The sequence below is a fragment of the Candoia aspera genome, chromosome 6, assembly GCF_035149785.1.
Source record: "Candoia aspera isolate rCanAsp1 chromosome 6, rCanAsp1.hap2, whole genome shotgun sequence".
Lineage (NCBI taxonomy): Eukaryota > Metazoa > Chordata > Lepidosauria > Squamata > Boidae > Candoia > Candoia aspera.
In genome coordinates, this window is record NC_086158.1 from 100175365 (window position 1) to 100194985 (window position 19621).

A 19621-nucleotide genomic window follows, 5' to 3' on the forward strand; every position below is an offset into this window, starting at 1 on the left:
CTATTTGTTATCAGAAGGTTCCAGAGTTGCTGCTAGCAGCTCAGAAGCACACCCTTCTTCCAGCTTCCTTTTCTTGGGAAGCAAAGAGGCTGATGCAATTGTCTTTCACAACGACCTCCTACATCTCTGTCCTTCAACTGTTTGGCTTCCCCTGGACACCAGTGTGAGGAAATTTCATGATCCAGAAATTGCTGTCAACTCTTGTAAACAAAGGACTATGCAAGCTGCAATGGCAACACCACGAAACTAAGCTTGTTTTATAGTCAGACAATCAATGAAGAGGACTGGTATTCTCACACCTTGTTTTCTTTTTCTCTTATTTTCACAGCTTGGGAAAGAGGGACAGAGTCACGCATAGTGGTTTATGTGTGTCTCCATCAGTAGATACATTTTTCCTTTCAAAAACTTTATTCATCCCTTTTCCCATTTTCAAAATTTTCTTTCCTTTTAAAAAAGTTTTGCATGTTTTTTCTCCCTCTTTTTAGCATGGCAATGGTTGCATCAATAGTTATTTCTTTTTCTCTTTTATAATGTTTTACATTTCATCATTTTTATGTCTTATTTTCAGATTGAAGTTTTCTGTATTAAGTTGATTATCTGGTTGAGAGGATGTTTTAATCTTTTGAAATGTTAAGTGTTTCTGTCTTAGCCATGGCTCAGAACCATGTCTTTCCTTTACGATATTATGTATTTTTGAAATGTTTAAGTGAAGATGTTTTTCTTTTTGTGGAATGGGTAAGTGTCAAGAGATGTCTGTAAGAGGAGAAAGGCTTTTATAAATTGAAATTATCAAAGTCTGAAGCTGGTGTTGTGCAAGAAACAATTATTTATTTTACTTTATTCAAGGCACTGCTGACGCCAAATCTACTCTGGGCAGCTCACAGCCTAAACACACAATGTCAAAGATACAATCGGAATAAGACCATGAAGCCAGATGGCGAACCTGGCCCCGGAGAACACACAGCAAGGCCCTCCAGAACCCCCTCAGGACTAGAACCCCCCAGATGGCAGGGGCATCCTGAGGCCAGAGGGCACCTTCCTTGGTCCCAGTGGATATTCTCCGTGACGGAAGATGAATTTTGGGTGAATTGGATTTATACAGGTAGAAATTCAAAAGTTGCCAGAAGGGCGACAATACTAATTAAGATATCCTCCAATTTGGATATTTCATGATTTTGGTAGTTAACACCCCAAACTTAGGAATTAGTCTACTTATGGAGGAGTGTTGGATACGTTGTGCCTAGATTGTTGTGGGGGGGAAGGTGGTTATGTACTGTAATTCTAGAGGAATGTTTGCATCCTAGGCTCTAAAGAGTGGCTGAATGAAATTTTTATTTAATTTAGGAAACTTATACGGCCGCCCATCTCAGAGGCCGCTGCTTTAGGAAGTGGATGCCGGAAGGGGACGTCACAGTGTTGTCACCACTGCCCAGCCTGCGCAGGATGCTCTCAGGTGCGGGAAATGCAACACTGATGCGGGTTCAAATGCCTGACTGCCACAAACAGGCATGGGGGACAGAATAAAAATGCCTGGTGCCATCTGGCTAATTTAAAAGAAACACAATGGAAATCAAAACATTTCCTGTTACAGTACGTTTTTTGGGCAGGGGCACCTTAAATGCAGGCAGCCCTCCCAACTCCAGAAATGCTAGACTCAATGCCCTTAATCCTCAGCCAGCCTAGTCAATGACAGATTGGAAAATGTGAGTGATGACAATAAAAAAACACAATCAACAGGCAGTAAACCCATATTCCTCTCCTTATATGAAAGCAGCAGAGAGAAAATGCCAAAAGTCCAGGGATCTCCATCCTCCAAGAAGTGACTTGCTAATTTAACCTTCAGAAATGGGTATTTTATAAACAGATGAAATAATAATAATAATAAAAAGTACATGCCAAACAGAACAGGCCAAACAGAAAATAGTTTAGTTCTTTACACATAAACAAAAAGGAGTAATTCACAGCAGCTCCCAGCAGGATACAACCTGATGGTCAGCCATTGGGTAGGGGATGTTACCCAGAAAGGTGCAAGCAGTTCATCACTTTTTATTCCAAACCATAAACTTCATAAGGCTTTCATGCTAATTCATATGTTCTTTCTGAGTCTCTCCCCCTTGCCCTGCCTTTCAAAAGTATGAAACTTGCATAAATCCACCATAGCATAACTGAGAGCAAAAGAGATCAGAAGAGAATGGGGAGGGCTTGGAAAGCTGTGAAGGTGCCCCCATCTCAAATGAATGGTGGGATTCCTTGCAACAACAACAACAAAAATCTATTTCCTTTGACCTAGGGTGGTTTTCTTTTGAACTCACAGTATTTGGGAAATGATAAAGCTTCTAGAGTTACATTTCTTTCTCCTGTAAAGTTTTGTCCCTTTCATTTCAAACATACAGTAAATTCCCTTTAAAATTACATAAATGTTCTGGCTGATTTCAGCCATCAGAAAACACAAACTATCACTTGAAAATAAGAAGGGTGCAAAAACGATCAAATGCAATACTTCAGCAAAGTCTTCAACATCAAAAAACTCCACTTGAACCATTCTTGTTATTAACTGAAGTGTATTATGAAAGTACAACACGCTGAAGTCCTCACTTTCCTTAGAAAGCTGATATAGCATACAGTGGTGTAGAGGAAAACTTGGATGCAAAAAGAGCTCATGCTTAACAGCCACATGCCCAAGAAGAATCCACATTCACACCCTCAGAATGCATATTTATATCTTGCTTTTCTATTTTTAATACTCAAAGGAGCTAACATTCTGATTAAAACTCTAAAAAGGAACCAGACATCCAACGCAGAACCAGGCAAAACTGTCTTGTGCACATGGCTAATATCATTTTTCTCTCTGTCTTTTATTCCGGAGTGTGTTACATCCTTTTATTGTAATCTTTATACCTGCAAAGTTTATAATGCAACCTGGTCTTCTCCAAGAAAGCCACCGTAGAGGGGAGTAGCAAGGTTGAACTGAGGAACAAGTAAATTGAAACAATGGCATAATTCTTCTTCCTTTCTCCTTTGCCACAAAGCAGTGCAATATACTAGGGAACGGAAGCCAGTGCCACCCTGGAGGAGGGGGAGGGAATAATTCAGAGAAGGGTCTTCTCCAAGTGAGACTACAACTCCCATCCTTAGGAGACAGCTGGATGTCCACCAGGCAGAATTCGGAGGACATCCGCTGTAGAACGGCAACAGGCAGAGGCAGGCAAATGGGGTTAAACTTTATATATTTGTGCTGTGCAACCACAACATCAGTTGTGAAAACAGGCCATCTGGATATAGCCCAAGTGCATAAAATATTTCAGGATTCCCCTCCTGCAGAAAGCATTCCAGAAAGGAAAATAAATAAATGACATTGGTGTAATGGTTGCCCTAGCCCCAAATACTCAGACTCACAAGAGGCTGCTAAATGAAATCTGATTTATTTAGAGTACTAAAGGCAGATACAGAGAAAGCTGAGAATGAGCAAAAGCGCGCCAAATACAAACTTAAACCCTTGGTGCAAACGTATCCCGCCTCCCTCGTAACAGCCCCGCCCGACACAGGTGCTAGCAATCGTCAGAGTTGCTAGCCTGGGAAAGTAACCTTGAGCGCAGTAGATAATACAAATACATTCCAAAGCAAAGCCAAAAGATAACCGTTCCCATCCTCCCGAGAAAGATGAAACACGCATCCAATTAATGACATGCGAAACGTTACGATGCATCAAAGACATTGAAACGGCGAACATGACATACCGCCCTCCTAAAAATACACTTAGGGACCCGGTTTTGTGGGATAAGCAGAGTGGAAGCGGGCTACCAAAACAGGGGAAGCTACATCTGGTGCAGCGACCCACTCAGGATGAGGGAAATGTTTCCAACGAACTAAGTATTGCAAAGAATTGCGAAGGCGTCTAGAGTCCAGAATTTCTTTAACTTCGAAGTGTTGCTGACCATCAATCATGATGGGGGTGGGGGGTGGAGGTTGACGATGCCAGCGGTCAGAAGGAATAGTCGGTTTGAGTAAGCTGCAATGAAAAACAGGGTGTAAGCGTTTAAGGTTATGAGGCAAGTCAAGTTTAAAAGTCACAGGGTTAATCTGAGCGATAATCGGGAAAGGACCCACAAACTTAGGCGCAAGTTTCTTTGAAGGTTGGGATGACTTGATAAACTTTGTTGAAAGGTACACAGAGTCCCCCACTTGGAATGCCGGTTGGGGGGCCCGCTTCCGATCAGCATATAGTTTATAATCTGCTTGTGCATCTGCCAATGCCTTTTGAATCATTGGCCAGGAGTCAGCCAGTTGTGTTGTCCAATCATCTGGAGTGACTGCACCAGCCGGAGGTTGTGGTAGATCAGAGATAGGTACAAAGTCCTTCCCCAGGGCTACTCGAAAGGGGGTTTGGCCAGTGCTTTGATGCACTGCATTGTTGTAAGCCACTTCAGCAAATGGTAGGAGGTCTACCCAATTGTCCTGCTGGTAATTCACAAAAGCTCGAAGGTACTGTTCTAGAGTCGAGTTAAGCGCCTCAGTGGCCCCGTCCGTCTGAGGATGCCAAGCCGTGGATAGGGCTTGTTTCGTGCCTAACAGCTTGAGAAACGCCCGCCAGAATTGCGAGGTAAATTGTGTACCTCTGTCCGAAATCAAGCGGGAGGGACATCCGTGCAACCTGTACACGTGTACAAGAAATAGGCGAGCCAATTGACGGGCCGACGGAATGGACACGCAAGGGATGAAGTGCGCCTGTTTGGAGAAATAGTCTTTGACCACCCAAATGACCGTTTTGCGTTGGCTGGGCGGGAGCTCGACAATAAAGTCCATGGAGATTTCCTCCCAAGGGGAAGAAGGGGCTGCCACTGGTTGCAGCAGTCCTTGGGGCTTGCCCACCTTGCGTTTGGACATTGCACAAACAGTGCAGGAGGCAATGTAGTCTTTGACATCTTTACGTAATGTGGGCCACCAGAATTGCCTCCGAACGAGGTGCAAGGTTTTTACAAACCCGAAGTGACCTGCAAGTTTGTCATCGTGAGAACGTAGTAACACATCTTTTCTGAGGCTTTCAGGGACGTAGAGGCGGTCGGATTTCCAAGCAAAGCCTCTGTCAAAAGTAACATTGTCTTTATTTGCAAGCAACCAAGTATCCGTTTTTAGTTCTTTTAGAAACTTTTGTTGCAACTGGGAGGGAATTGACACAGGACTTGGCTGAACAGCGCTTGTAGTGGGCGGCTGCTGCGCGCGCGTTTGGCTTCGCGTCACAGCCTGCATGCCCAATTGGGGCGCCGTCCATAGGGTGCTTACCACATCTGGCGCCGCCCCAGAGTCCTGAGGTTGCCTTGACAAGGCATCAGCCAAGAAGTTCTTTTTCCCTGGAATAAATTTAAACTGAAAATTGAATCGGTTGAAAAATTGAGCCCAACGAACTTGTTTGGGGCTCAGTTTTCGAGGGGTACTAAGAGCCTCCAAATTTTTATGGTCGGTCCATACTTCAAAGGGATGATTTGCGCCTTCTAACAGATGCCGCCAAGCTTCTAATGCAGCTTTTACTGCAAATGCCTCCTTCTCCCAAACATGCCAACGCCTTTCAGTCTCAGAGAATTTGCGGGATAAGTAGGCACAGGGCTTGAGGCATCCTGCCTCATCCTTCTGCATCAACAATGCCCCAATAGAATAATCGGAAGCATCTGCCTGTACAACAAACGGCTTGGAGGGATCAGGATGCTGTAAAATTGGCTCTTTGACAAAAGCTGCTTTCAGGCGCTCAAACGCCGTCTGACAAGCAGGCGTCCACCTCAACAGCGCTCCGGGATTCTTGACTCTCCTAGTATCGCCCACCCCTTTGGTTCGCAGCAGCTCAGTTAGGGGCAAGGCAATCTCAGCGAACCCCCTTATGAACAATCTGTAATAGTTGCTGAACCCCAAGAAACTTTGAAGTTGCCTGCGGGTGCGTGGACTCTCCCAGTCCATGATAGCCTGCACCTTGGCAGGGTCCATTTCTATGCCTTTATCTGAAATTCTATACCCCAAGTAGTCAATTTGGGTCTGATGAAAGGCACATTTCGACAGCTTAGCATACAATTCAGCCGACCTGAGTTTACACAATACCTGCTTTACCAGAGCTACATGCTCTTTCATGGTTTCAGTATAAATCAATACATCATCCAAATACACAAGTACACCTTTGAACAGATGTTCATGCAAAACCTCATTGATTAATTGCATAAATACCCCAGGGGCCCCAGCCAACCCAAACGGCAACACCTTATACTGGAAAGCTCCCAACGGGCAATTGAATGCGGTTTTCCACTCATCCCCCTCCTTGATCCGTACATGATAGTAGGCTTCTCTTAAATCAAGCTTAGAGAAGATCTTGCCCTTGGCCAGATGTGACAACATGTCCTTTATCAATGGCAAGGGATATTTGTTGGAAATTGAGACGGCATTTAATCCGCGGAAATCCGTACAAAGTCTCAATGTCCCGTCCTTTTTTGGGCGAAAAAGAACCGGCGCCCCCACGGGTGAATTTGCCGGCTCAATAAATCCGCGCGCCAGATTTTTGTCCACAAATTCCCTCAACAGAGTTAGTTCCTTCTGAGTCATGGAATAAATTTTTGGTTTAGGCAATTGGGTGTTGGGCAAAAGTTCTATGGCACAGTCCGTCTTTCGATGGGGGGGCAACTGATCGGCTTCCTTTTCGCCGAATACATCAGCAAACGTCCAGTACTCGGCCGGCAAGCCTTCCAGAGGAGAGGCCGGGTAAGGCGGAGTCGCAGCTGCCGCAACCCCCACCATCTCCTCTGGGGCACCCTTCCCCTCGGCCGCTTGATAAAACCCATCTCTAAACGTGATAGTTCGGTAGACCCAGTTTATGTGGGGGTTTTGCTGCACCAACCAGGGTACCCCCAACACCACCAATGGCCCCCCCACCGGAGCCACCACAAAAGACAGCCCTTCCTGGTGACTGCCCAGTTGCAAGGCTACACGCCCTGTAAAATGGGTGACCGGTTGGCCCCCTGCCACGGACCCATCCAGCTGAGTAAAAGCGATGGGTCGCTGTAAAGGGAACGTGGGGAGCTCCAAAGCCGCCACCACGTCGGGGTGCATAAGACAGCGGGAACACCCCGAATCAATCATGGCCCATACTTCCACAGTCTTGGATTGGGAGCCCAATTTCAATTTCACCATGAGTATGCGGTAAGTGCCACTCACCGATGGAGGCTCGCGCCCATCCTCTACCACCTGCCCAGCGGCGCCCTTTAGAGCAGGTGGCTGGCGTTTCCCGCCGGCTGCGGGATTTCGGTCTCCCCTTCAATTTCGTAGAACATCACATCGTCTCCCTCGGTCTCAGCCACCGCAGCTTTCTGTTTCCTCGGCAACGCAGGGGACTTTGCCGGCGGTTTTCCGGGCCGCTCCTCTACCTTTGCCTTCGGGCATGCTGCCACTCGATGCCCCTCCTTACCACATCTCAGACACAAGCCTTTTGCGTACCGCTTCTCCCGCTCCTCGTCCCAGGGTCGTTGTCCCGGTTTCCCCCCGGTGGTCGATGGGCGGCTGGGCTTCACCTCCCGCCCCGACTTGGCGGTCCTCCGCTGGGCAAAGATCTCCTGTGCATGTTCAGCCCTCCCCGCCAGCAGGATCCACTCATACAGCGTGTATGGGTCGTCCCTCCCCAGGGACCAGCGCAGCACCTCTGTATTCAAGCCATCCTTGAAGAGCTCGATAATGGTGGCTTGGGACCAGTCATCCACCTTCCCAGCTAGCGCTTTAAACTCCAAAGCATAATCGGCCACTGATCTGAACCCCTGCTTGAGTTCCTTCAGGGCTCGCTTTGCTCTCTCCTTTGCTAAGGGGTCCTCGAAGTGTTGCTTCAACGCCCAGAGGAACTCCTCGAGACTTTCCAGTTCGGGCGCCTCCGACTGGCACATCTGGACATACCAGTCTGCCGCCCTCCCCTTCAGTTTGGTGGCAATGGTGATGATCCTTGCCTTTTCCGATTGGAAAAACGCCCCCCATTCTTCCATATAGGCTTTCGCGTTCGTCAGGAAGAACGAGAGTTTGGTCGGGTCCCCATCAAACTTGACAGGGAAGTCTCGCATGCCGCCTCCCGCCGCGCTGCGCCCCACCACCGGTGCTGCCGCGGCTTGTGTTCCCCTGGCTTGGGGCGGCACGGGGCCCCGGGGCGATCGCCCTGGCGATGCTGCGATTTCCATCCGGACCGACTGGTCCCCTTCGCGCCTCCGCACCACCCGTCGCCGTTCCGGGGACAGCCCCTGGGAAGAGGGGGTTGAATGCCTTTGGCTTGATTCTTCCCGGACCTCTCGCAACGAGGTCACATCCAAGCTCAGCTGTTTCAATATAGCCTCCAACGAATCCATTTTGGACTCCAACACTCGGATCCGATCCGGAGTGGGTGAGCCCTCCGTTGGCTGCACCTGCACCACGTTGGGGGACAATGGGTATCTCTGCCTCCAGGAGGGACCCCCCGTTGCCGTGGCATCTCCTTGGGTCGTATCCCAGGTGAGCAGCTCGCCCGGAGAATTTACGGTGGTCTCTGGGGCCGTTTTCAGCCCCCCGGCTTCACTCTCCGACTCGGAGCTCGCCTCCTCTCGGATGGCTGACAGCTCCCCACCTTGGGACGGTCGGCCGGACTGCCTCACGGTCGAGTCCGGTTCCCCTTCCTCCATCATCATGATGTCGGGTTCAGTCATCGCGGGCTCTCTCCCTCACAGGGTTAGACGCTTGTCTTTCCTGGACAGGGGCCAGCGGAGTTAGGAACTTAGATTCTCAGCTTTATGTAATGGTTGCCCTAGCCCCAAATACTCAGACTCACAAGAGGCTGCTAAATGAAATCTGATTTATTTAGAGTACTAAAGGCAGATACAGAGAAAGCTGAGAATGAGCAAAAGCGCGCCAAATACAAACTTAAACCCTTGGTGCAAACGTATCCCGCCTCCCTCGTAACAGCCCCGCCCGACACAGGTGCTAGCAATCGTCAGAGTTGCTAGCCTGGGAAAGTAACCTTGAGCGCAGTAGATAATACAAATACATTCCAAAGCAAAGCCAAAAGATAACCGTTCCCATCCTCCCGAGAAAGATGAAACACGCATCCAATTAATGACATGCGAAACGTTACGATGCATCAAAGACATTGAAACGGCGAACATGACAATTGGGAAGAATAACTACATTCAAAGGCTGAGCTTTTTAAAAATTTACCAGGCAAAAAGATTGTGTGTCATTTGCCAGCACAGATAAGGTTACTCTTTTCAAGCCATGAAAAATAAAACTTCAGAAAAGTAGCTGGTAGGAGTGCAGAATAAGCAGATGGAAAGAGAACGATGGGAAATAATAAAATAGATCACACCAAGGACTCAGGACTGCACAGACCTAAAATCCATGGGGTTGAATAGGGTCTCCTCTGCTGCTTATTTGCTCTGGTGGAAACAGTTGGGGTTTTGAAAATTGCACCCCATTGGAAGCACCAACACTGACGCCTCCTTGTGTCCCTTGCAGATGCTTGTCTGTATTTCTGAACAACCAATACGTAAACAAATAAAGAAAAACCACAGCGATCTCAAAATAATGTATACCAGTATGTCTCAACCTTGGCAACTTTAAGACATGTGGACTTCAACTCCCAGAATTCCCCAGTCAGCATGGGGAATTTATTTATTTATTTGTTAAATTGTTATCACCACCCATCTCCCCCAAAGGGGGACTCTGAGCAGTTTACAATAAAACTAGAGTAAAATTCAAAACAGGTTAATAATACAATAAATATAAATGTAGTTACAAATAACAATAAATATATAGATAGAATAAAATGGTTATGGTTATGGTTTTTAATTGATTGTTGTAAACCGCCCAGAGTCCCCCGACAGGAGGAGATGGGCGGGGATAAATTAGATAAATAAATAAATAAAATCCAGATGGCTAAAAGTTTTTCTGTCAAACCATGAACTTGAGGGCCATTCTGGGGTCATTCTAGGGTGCTAGCCATGCTCAAGAGTGGCTATTCTCCGGTTCCACGCAAGCTGACAAAACCAGGTTTTTAACTTCTTTCAGAAGTCCAGGAACAAGGGGGCCAGTCTCACGTCCAGGGGAAGAACGTTCCAAAGGGCGGGAGCTACTGCAGAGAAGGCCCACTTCCGAGACCCCGCCAGATGGAATTCCTTTACAGACAGGGTCCGTAACATGCCTTCTCTGCACGACTGGGTGGGACGGGAGGATGTAACAGGGACAAGACGGTCCCTCAGGTAGCCTGGCCCCATGCCATGTAGGGCTTTTAAGGTGATAACCAACCCCTTGAATTGGACCCGGAAGCAGACTGGAACCCAGTGCAGCTTGCGTAGCAGGGGTGTTACATGTGCTGACCTTGGTGCACTCAAAATTGCCTGCACGGCTGCATTTTGGACCAGCTGTAGCTTCCGGATATTCTTCAGGGGTAGCCCCATGTAGAATTCATGGGGAACAGGCTGCTGATGCTGCTTCACACAAGACTGATCTTAGTAGGGGAAGAAGAAATTGCTAGTGGAGCCCAGTCTTCCCTAGGATCCAGGGAAAGTCACACTCAGATGAATGCCCACACAGGCATTCATTCCCACATTCAAGCTCTGCTGGAGACACCAAGGGATCCAGAGAGGAGGGTCCCCCTGTATGGCCAGTGTTAACTGGTCCATCCTTTGCAACTTTCCCACCTGGGATAGCCTACTTCCACTTTCTCACACCTTAGACTACTGGCCTGCCAACTGCTCTACAGAGGAAGGGGGCTTCCTTGAAGATGGTCCTGAAAGGACAGCTGCCAAGCTGCCAAGCTGCCAAGCGCCCAGCTAAGCAAAGCCACTGGGGGACAGAAACCCCCAAAGACCTACTCCGGTGGCCTGCCAGCCACTATGGCCTAATTCAAAGGTGCAAAGGTCTAAATTATTTCAGACCCCAATCCTTGAACGAGCCTCTCCCCCAGCATCATCTGTGGGTTGAGATCAGTGGGAAGAGCCCATGTGGGGTCCCACCTACAAGGGAAAGTTGCCGTGGAGTAGGACTTAATGGACATGTCCACACTGTCTTCTTGGCAGCGCAAAAGGAGGTATGGCCACGTGAAAGGAGGTTTGGGCGAAGAGCAAAGTGTGACTTAGATGGTGGAAGTATTTTATCTGAACTGTTTAAATTTTAAAGAACAGGTTTCAGTGTAAAAGCTTGTTTCATCTGTATGTCATTTTCAATTTAGAAGTAACCAAGGGTGTCTGAGGTACCGAAACCACAAAATAATGAATGTCCAAAAGTAAAACACTGGATATTCTTGTAACTCTCACACGTTTTCCAATTGCTATCTCTTAGTCTTGCACAGCGACAGTTCCTTCCCTAGTTGGCTTTGAGAAAAACTGCTCACAGCGGCAAACATTGCCAAAGACAGATCTCATTGCCAGCACGTGTGCCCTTGGGCTGGGACTTTCGCTCCATGTGTAGAACTGACAAAATTCCACCAGCTCATTTCAAGGGAGGCTCCGTTCACTTCGGAATCTCACTGCAGTTCAGCCCATGAATATCTTCTGATCCCCCACTGCAAGGGTCAGCTCTACATTACTGGGCTTCAAGGCAATCCCAGAAAATCTCCAGTAGGTTCTCACACTCCTTGGCCTTGTCTGTGGCGGCTGAATCTTGGTGATGGGTCTGAAATGTGGGAAGGCGTTTCAAGCGTCCCCTTTGCAGTTCCTTTTGAGAGGGGCTCAGTTCTTCTTGAAAAGCACAGCCAAGAAGCTGTCTGGCGCCTTGCAACTGTTGGTACCTGGTCTACCGAGGCTTCTTGGGGGCCAGCAACACAGTTATTGCAAGGACACACCCCTTCTAGTCCGGTTGCTCAAACAAGGCCTTTTCAGTGGTGCCACCTTAACTGTTCAGTAAAGGTTGGTACTGATGGAGTGTTTAAAGGTTAATAAAAGAACTCTAAGCAGCAAACAGCAATCTTGCAGAGTAGAAGCGTGAACCAAAAAAGAGAACTTGCACATTAAGCTTAATTATGTTCCGAAATAAATTCAGTCTTCACATGGTAGTTAGATGAAGAAAAATAGAGATAGCTTGCTTTTATTCAGTAGATCTGGATACAGGCAGGTTCATAGGAGAAAGCACTTAATCATCACTGGTTCTTTGTAGACCCTTTCTATGTGGAATAGAAAGTCTGCATGCAGGCAAGATGGTAAGGGGAGGGCTGCATTCCTCCAGCACCTTCTGCTTGCATGTGTGCCAGAAGGGTAATGGAGATTGTTAATCCCCAAGCCCAAGGAGGAGGAGGAAGTGGAAGTCAGGTGACCCACGTGACATCCCACAAGCACAATAGAAATGCATTTGCTAGAGAGACCCCCTTATGCTTGAGACAATGCTGAGTTGACCCCTGATAATTCCAACAGGTACTGTCATGAGTCAGGATGGCGAGCAGGGGGCTCCCATCCAGGCTGTAAAGCGCATGCGTAGTACTGAGGAATTAGGTATCCATTCAAAGAGACACAGATCGGGCCCGCCTTAGCCTTTGGGGTTTATATGTCTGGGTTTTCCCACACTTCTTCAGTTTGTTAGGATTTTCTGTTATGTAGCAGTAATAAAACACTAGAGACCCATTCCTTGTCTCAGCGTGGTTCCTGGCTGTTAGGACAGGTACCAACATTTAAAAGCTTTAGGCACATGAAGGCCAGGGAGAGGTAACATAGCACCAACGGAAGACCAGTGTCTCTGAAAACCCTAAACCACATCCACAGACCAACAGAATTAAATAAAATAGTATTTTTAAAGGGTCAAAACTCACAAGATTACAAAAGCTTGCAAAATTATGAGATATCAGGTGAGATATTCAAATACAGGAATTTTTGTTCATTTACTTTTTAACATTTTTGTGTGTGTCTGGCACACCCCCAATCCAGTTCTTTGGTTGAATATTTGAAACTGTGCATGGGCTACAATTCTTTTGTCCTTCTGGCTCATTTTTAATTTGCTGGAGTTTGATGTGGTTTTATTGTTTTTAATATGCTCAGAATCTCTACTTTGGGATCATTTGATGAAAAACAGCCAAAAGAACATATAAATAAATAAATGCTGTCCCCATTCCAGTGTTAGGGTGAACCATATTTCCTTGAGATGGCATAAACCTGGGTTAGAAACATCCTCCCATCCAAGTTCCATGATTTGTGATGTTATGAGGTTACCATATTGAGTAGAGCAAAAATAGTTGAGGCCTTTATGGGTGAAGATAACAAAATGTTATTTTTTTTAAGTGTATTTTGCTTATAATGAAAAATTGGCCCAATTTTGGAAGACTAAGGGGTCAAAAGGGACGCGGTGGCACTGCGGGTTAAACCGCTGAGCTGCTGAACTTGCCAATCGGAAGGTCGGCGGTTCGAATCCGCATGACGGGGTGAGCTCCCGTTGCTAGTCCCAGCTCCTGCCAACCTAGCAGTTCAAAAACATGCAAATGTGAGTAGATTAATAGGTACCGCTTCGGTGGGCAGGTAACGGCATTCCGTGTAGTCATGCCGGCCACATGACCACGGAGGAAGTGTCTACGGACAAATGCCGGCTCTTCGGCTTTGAAACGGAGATGAGCACCGCCCCCTAGAGTCAGACACGATTGGACTTAATGTCAAGGGAAACCTTTACCTTTACCTAAGGGGTCAAAAACTCTAACCTCCAAATTAAAAGAGCCAAAATATTGCCCCTGCCCCCTCTAGGAGGTGGGGGGGCATAACGAGTTGGGGGTCCCACAGGGCGGCAGATGGGAAAATGCAGGGACAGCGATGCTTATTCTGCAGTGGGATGGTCTGTGAGACAGCCACAGCCCACCCCTCAAAGGCAGACTCATTTATTCTCCCCTCCGGCAACCCCTCGGGCATGTCCATTGATGGTGCCGTGCCTATGAACAATAGCAAAGTTTGAAAAATTTTCCCCACAGACCAAAAGCACAATGAAGAAGAAAAGGCCCTACAGAGACTGTGCTTTAGGACCTTTTTCCCAGCCCTGCAAACAGCCCCTCTTCCTCATTGTCTGAGTGCATATTTGTCCCCGCTGTAAATAATTATTCTCCTATATGAATGGGTTCAACAGTCCAACGTAAACATTCTTAAATGGCTCATTCTGCCATTGAGGTCAAGGGCCACTCGCTTAGACAAACACTCCGGCATCCAGGGATATGTTACAGATATGGAAGCACGCACAACTATTCTTCTTTAGAGGATGTGTAGTAAACTGTAAAGTCTCCTTAGAGCTGAGACCAACTCCTGGCGACTTCACGGATACCTCTGTGTGGCTCTCTTTGGCAACAGCATGAAGGAGATTCTTTCTGAGGCCTCTAGCCGAGGATTCACCAGGTCCCGCTTGGCTTAGTCCTCCAGGTTCAGCCAAGGTAGGCAAAGGACTGCCCCAAGCTGAGAGTCTGGGCACCACTCTGGTCTGAGCTAAATCCATCTCCTGGCTGTTTAATTTTAACTGTCCCAATAACCAGAAAAAAGGTGAAATAACTGTGTATTTCAGCCCCACAATATGTTTAACTGAGGCTAGGAGAGGGATTAAGGTCTTGTGAGAATACCCAAAAGGGGCCAATTTAACCACTCAGGATTGATTTTAATCCTGAACAGATTCCTTCTCAAACAACACTGAATGAATCCTTCACTATCAGTTGTGTGGCAGAAAGACCCACAACCAGCCACCCGACACTTTAGAGAGACCAAGTGCCCCCTGAGAAAGGGCCAGTGACTGACTGAAGGAGACCCTCTCCAGGACCCCTCCCAGACACTGATTGGCCAGCTAGGCAGGAGTGGGTGGGGCTTGTCCACCCCTGCCACCAATAGGGAAGGGCTAGTAAAGTCCTAAAGCCTGGCCAGGACTTTCCTTGGCTTCATGACTTAGTTGGCCTTTCCATGAACGCAGGCAGAGACGCGCCGTCCACAGATGGTGATTTTGACCCAGTCAGTGTGACTGTTTGCTGTGAAACCGCTCCTAAGGAGGCCTGTCAGGGTGAAGGACTGATGGGTCATGTGGATAGCAGGAACAGGGCCTTCAAGTTCTAGGAACCACCAATAGCTCCTACATGTCAGAGTTTTCAGCCCCTCCGTATAGCTAGTAGCAGTTGCAAAATTGTTATCTGAATGTGCTATTGCAGATGAAACAACACAGAAGTAAGTTCAGCTTCTGGCTTGTAGTTCGCCAAAGGGGCCCACCTTCAGAAGAGTTTTGCTCACCAAACCAATGAAGAAAGGAAAGCTAAAGGAAGGAATTGGGGGTCTAAGCAAAACATCATTCCTCCTTCGGAGGTCCAAGAAGCAGAGCCAGGCATGCCAGGCCAGTTCCCTGCAAACGACGGGCACAGCAATGATTAATTATGCAAAGCACCGTAACGGCGCTGGCCGGGCTCCAAACCTACCCGGCGGGGCCGCTGACCAGATCCGCGACGCCCCCTTTCCGCCCTTCCCGAGCGCGGCCACTCAGCTGCCGGGCAGGGCCGGCCTCCGCGGTACATGTCTGGCCCCCGTTCAACAGAACATCCAGGAACAGAAAACAGACCGCGGGAGAGCCTGTCCGTCACGGACGCGGCCCTGGCACCGCCGCCAGGCAGCGGAGGGAGGGCGCAGCGGCGGGGGAACCGGGCGCGCCCTCGGCTGCTGCGCAGGGATCCCGGGCGGGGCGGCACCTGCCTGCCTCGCCGGAGGCCACGGATCTTGCACGGGGCGCGCGCGCGAGAGACAGACCGAGAGAGACAGACCGAGGGAGCGAGAGAGAGACCTCCCGAAACTTTTCTCCGTTCGGGGGGAAGCTCGCCGCGGAGGGAAGCGCCCACCCCCGAGAGGGAACTCGGAGCATCCCTCGGAGAGAAACGGCGGGTCACAGCGACCGCGGCGCTCCACCCGTTGCAAAACACCGTCCGCGGGCGCCACGGGGAGGGCGGGGAACCTCGCTCGGGGGCCCCGCTTAAAAGCGGGCGGCGCTCCTCCGCTCCGGACCTGCCTGGCTGGGTCGGGCGAGGCTGCGAGGGCCCGGGGCCCGGCGCGGGATTCCAGGACCCAGGGCGCTCCCGCCGGAATCTTCTCCTCTCGCCGCGGCTCCCGGCACCACACGCCGACCCCCGCCGTGCACTTGCAAGCGGGAGCCCGGGGGCGACGCGGACACGGGCGCGCTGGCCAGGGGTCCCGCGGCCGAGCTGCCGAAAGCCCGCCCAAGCCGCCAACTTTCTGTCCCGCGGGTCGGGGGATAAGGCTGCAAGCATAGCACGTGGCTGGCCCCTCCCGGGCGGGCGGGAACTGAGCGCGCGGCACTTACCGGCGCCGGCGACCCTCGCAACCAGCGCGGCGGCGGCCCCTCGTGCAGGGCGGGCGGACGCGGCCGTCACCTCTGCCGCCGGCCAGGCTGCATGGCGGAGAGTCCAGCCGCCTTCCCGCCGCTCCTCCCGCAACCGCAGCGGAGGCGCTCGCCCTCTCGCTCGCCAGCCAGCCGGCCAGCTGCTGCTGCTGCTCCTCCTCCTCGTTCCCGCGGGCAGCTCAGCTCCCGAGCAGCTCCGCTGGAGGTGACGTCGCCGCCGCCGCCGCCCCACGCTATTTATACCCCGGCCTGGCAGTTCATTCACGAAAAGGAGGCCGGCCGGCCGGCCAGCAGGCGGGAGACGGGCGGGGCGCCCGATAGCTCGCAGCGCGCTTGCCCCGCCGCCCTTCCGCGGGAAGGGGGCCGCCCCGCGCGCACCTCTGGAGGACGGGCGCCAAGTGGGCCAGGCTGAGCCAGGTGGGACTTCTCCGGGCTCCTGCGCGATCCCTCCGTCTGATGTCACCGCTGGGAGTGATTGCGTGAAATTCCCGGGGAGCACGACGTTGCTGCTTGCCCCGCAACCAAAAGGGAGGGAGGGAGGGAGGGAAAGCCCTCAACCCAGATGGTGACCAGGCATCGGGCCCTTCTTTCACGCGCAGGAGGCTGCAGGTGCAGAGGCAGAGACCTCCTGAGCTCCGACAGGGCAGGGGGGGAGCCCAACCTTGTCTAAGCTTGTCCTGCTCGTTTAGACATCCATGTCAGGCAGAAATCCAGCTAGCTAATCTGAATCCCATTCCTGCAGTTCTTGGCTGGAAAAGGTCTACATCCCAGAGAGAGAGAAAAAAATCGGCATCAGTCCTTAATTTATTTCCTCCAAAGCCAGCTGTCAGATCCCACCCCCCATCAAAGGTTCTACAAAACCCCTTTTGGGAGCACCTGCCATCATTTCCTTGTCAAAGGAATAGACTCCGTGTGGCCAGATGGGAGGGGGTGTGAAGTTGGAGTGTGAAGTGGTTTATTATGGCTATGGCGGACATCAAGGACACGGGGTTGAGATATGCCAGGAACACCACCTGGATGGAAGGGGGGGGGGGTGACATGGTTTCATGGGAAAGGGGACTAACTAAGGGAATGTAGTTTTTAAAGTTAGGTTTGAGCAGGAACTCTTTATTCGCAGCTTGCCTTCTGTACCCTTCATTACGCTTCATTAAAGCAGTTAAAGGAATCCCAGCCTCCTGACTGTGATTGTGTGAATGCTCGAATGATCAGGTGCTGACATTAAGCCGGGAATCCCATCTTTTCAGAAACTCTTCCTGAGCAAGTAACTCAGCTGAGAGTTAAGGAAGCATGCCTAAACATGGAAAATCCCAGGCTAAGCAGCCATCGCCTTTACTGTCATTGGAGAGAACAGTGCTGTACGCCAAAGTGGAAGAAGAAAAGGTTGAGACGGAGGAGAGCTCGGGGAGCAGGGACAGCGAGTGCGAGATGGAACCCTGGCTCTACACTACGGAGTTGGAAAGTGCCCTCCGCTTGCTCAATTTCGTGAGAGAGCCTCAGACGCCAAGCGTAATCATAAAAAGAACCACAAATGGGTTCTTCCCAGCCCGGTGCCAGAGAGGAAGAGGGAAGAGCCTCTCCACCTGTGGAGGCACAAGCAAGGGTGCAGAGTCCGGGGTCACATGGGACTATATCAGGCCACAATGGAACTCCACAAGAAATGCGGAGCCTGGAGGCGAGGATGTCTGCTAGGGAAGTGGTGTTGCAGTAGGTATCGAGAACCCTGGAGACCATGGTGTACCCCTTGGCAGAGATCTCAACTCAGCTATCCAGAGTGGCATCGCCAGACTCATGAGGAAGGCGCTGTACCCTAAACCCAACCTGGGATTTTGAATCCCCAGTGTGGCGCCGGCGGAGTGGAGGCCACCAAGAAAGCCAAGGCAACTGGGGGAGAGCTGTGCCCAGCGGGGCGACACCGCCTGCGACCCTGAAGGACGTACAAGTTAAGTTCGATGGAGATCCACAACAGTTGGTGTTCTTCTTGACCAACGTGTCCATATACATGAAGGAATATGGGTTTTACTTTCCCACCGAGTACAAGAAAGTGAGCCAGGTAGGTGCCAGGCTTTGGGGACCTGTGGAGGAATGGTTTGTGCGACTGCACAATGCCATGGCCCCGGAGCTGAACAGCCTGTGGGACTTCATGAGGGCACTGAGAGACCGGTTCGAGGACCCTCTCGACAAGATGAGGGCGAAGACGGGTATCCAGCAACTTAGGCAAGGGGGAAGAACCGTGGCAGAGTATGCCATGGAGTTCAAAGCTCTTGCCGGAAAAGTTATGGACTGGTCAGAAACCACTAAGATTGACTACTTCAAAGGGGGCTTGCAACCAGAAATCTTAAGATGGGCACTCTGCTGTGGAGACACCCCCACACACACTTTAAAAGAATGGATTTGCCTAGCAGGGGAGGTGGAGAATACTCAATACCAATTCCGTAGGCAACTCTGAGCACAAACGATGGGAAAGAATACCATAGCCCCAGGTCAATTTCCCTTCGCTCAGTGAAAACTGCTCCGTGACAAGGAGGACCCGAAAGACCACACAGGGAAAAGAGGTGGCTGTTTCAAATGTGGGAAAGACACCCACAGAGCAGCAGAATGCCCACACGGGGAATCCGATGCACCGAAAGGAGGAACCAAACCGGCTAAGACCCCGCCGACCAGACGCAAGGTGGCTGCTGCGACAGCACTGGCCCGAAAGGATCCAGATGTGAAGTCCCTGATGGACTCCTGCGAAGACTCTGAACAGGAGGAACTGGAGCCGGTGGGAAACGAATTTCACCTGTTCTAAATCACGCCCGTGAGCAGGTGGAAACTCCAGGGTGCAACTTGCCTACTTTGGAGGAAGCCGACAAAGAAGACCCTTTGGTGAGTGATGATTGCCCCACCTTACTGGTGAAAGTAGAACTGAAAAACTTAAGAACCCGACACAAAGCCAATCTGACAGCGATGTTAGACTCGGGGTGCACAAAATGCTTAATACACCCCGTCCTAATTGACACGCTGAGCCTTAAAACCAAAAGACTTAAAAATCCAATTATTTTCACCCAGATGGATGGTTCTATTGCCCACAGGGGTCCCATTAAATTCTGAACTGAGACTGTGGCCATGAGGTTGGGGGGGGCATAAAGAAACCTTGCAATTTATTGTAGCCCCTATTGCCAACTATTCTATCATCCTGGGACTCCTGTGGCTAAAGAGCATAAAACCACAAATCGACTGGGACTCGGGTGCTTTATTGTTTAACAATGGGCTGGCAACCTCTTTACTGTACCACAAACCAGGCGGAATGTAGCTGGCATCCTCCTCA

General features: G+C 50.0%; 1 protein-coding gene across 1 annotated transcript in view; it reads right to left on the reverse strand.

Moving 5' to 3' along the window:
• RHOBTB1 (Rho related BTB domain containing 1) overlaps positions 1 to 16459 on the reverse strand; it is a 38173-nt gene extending 21714 nt beyond the window's left edge. Inside the window, exon 1 of the mRNA XM_063307759.1 lies at positions 16276 to 16459. The gene's annotated coding sequence lies outside the window, so the exon portion shown is untranslated. The remainder of the gene's footprint in view (positions 1 to 16275) is intronic.
• Positions 16460 to 19621: the final 3162 nt, after the last annotated feature.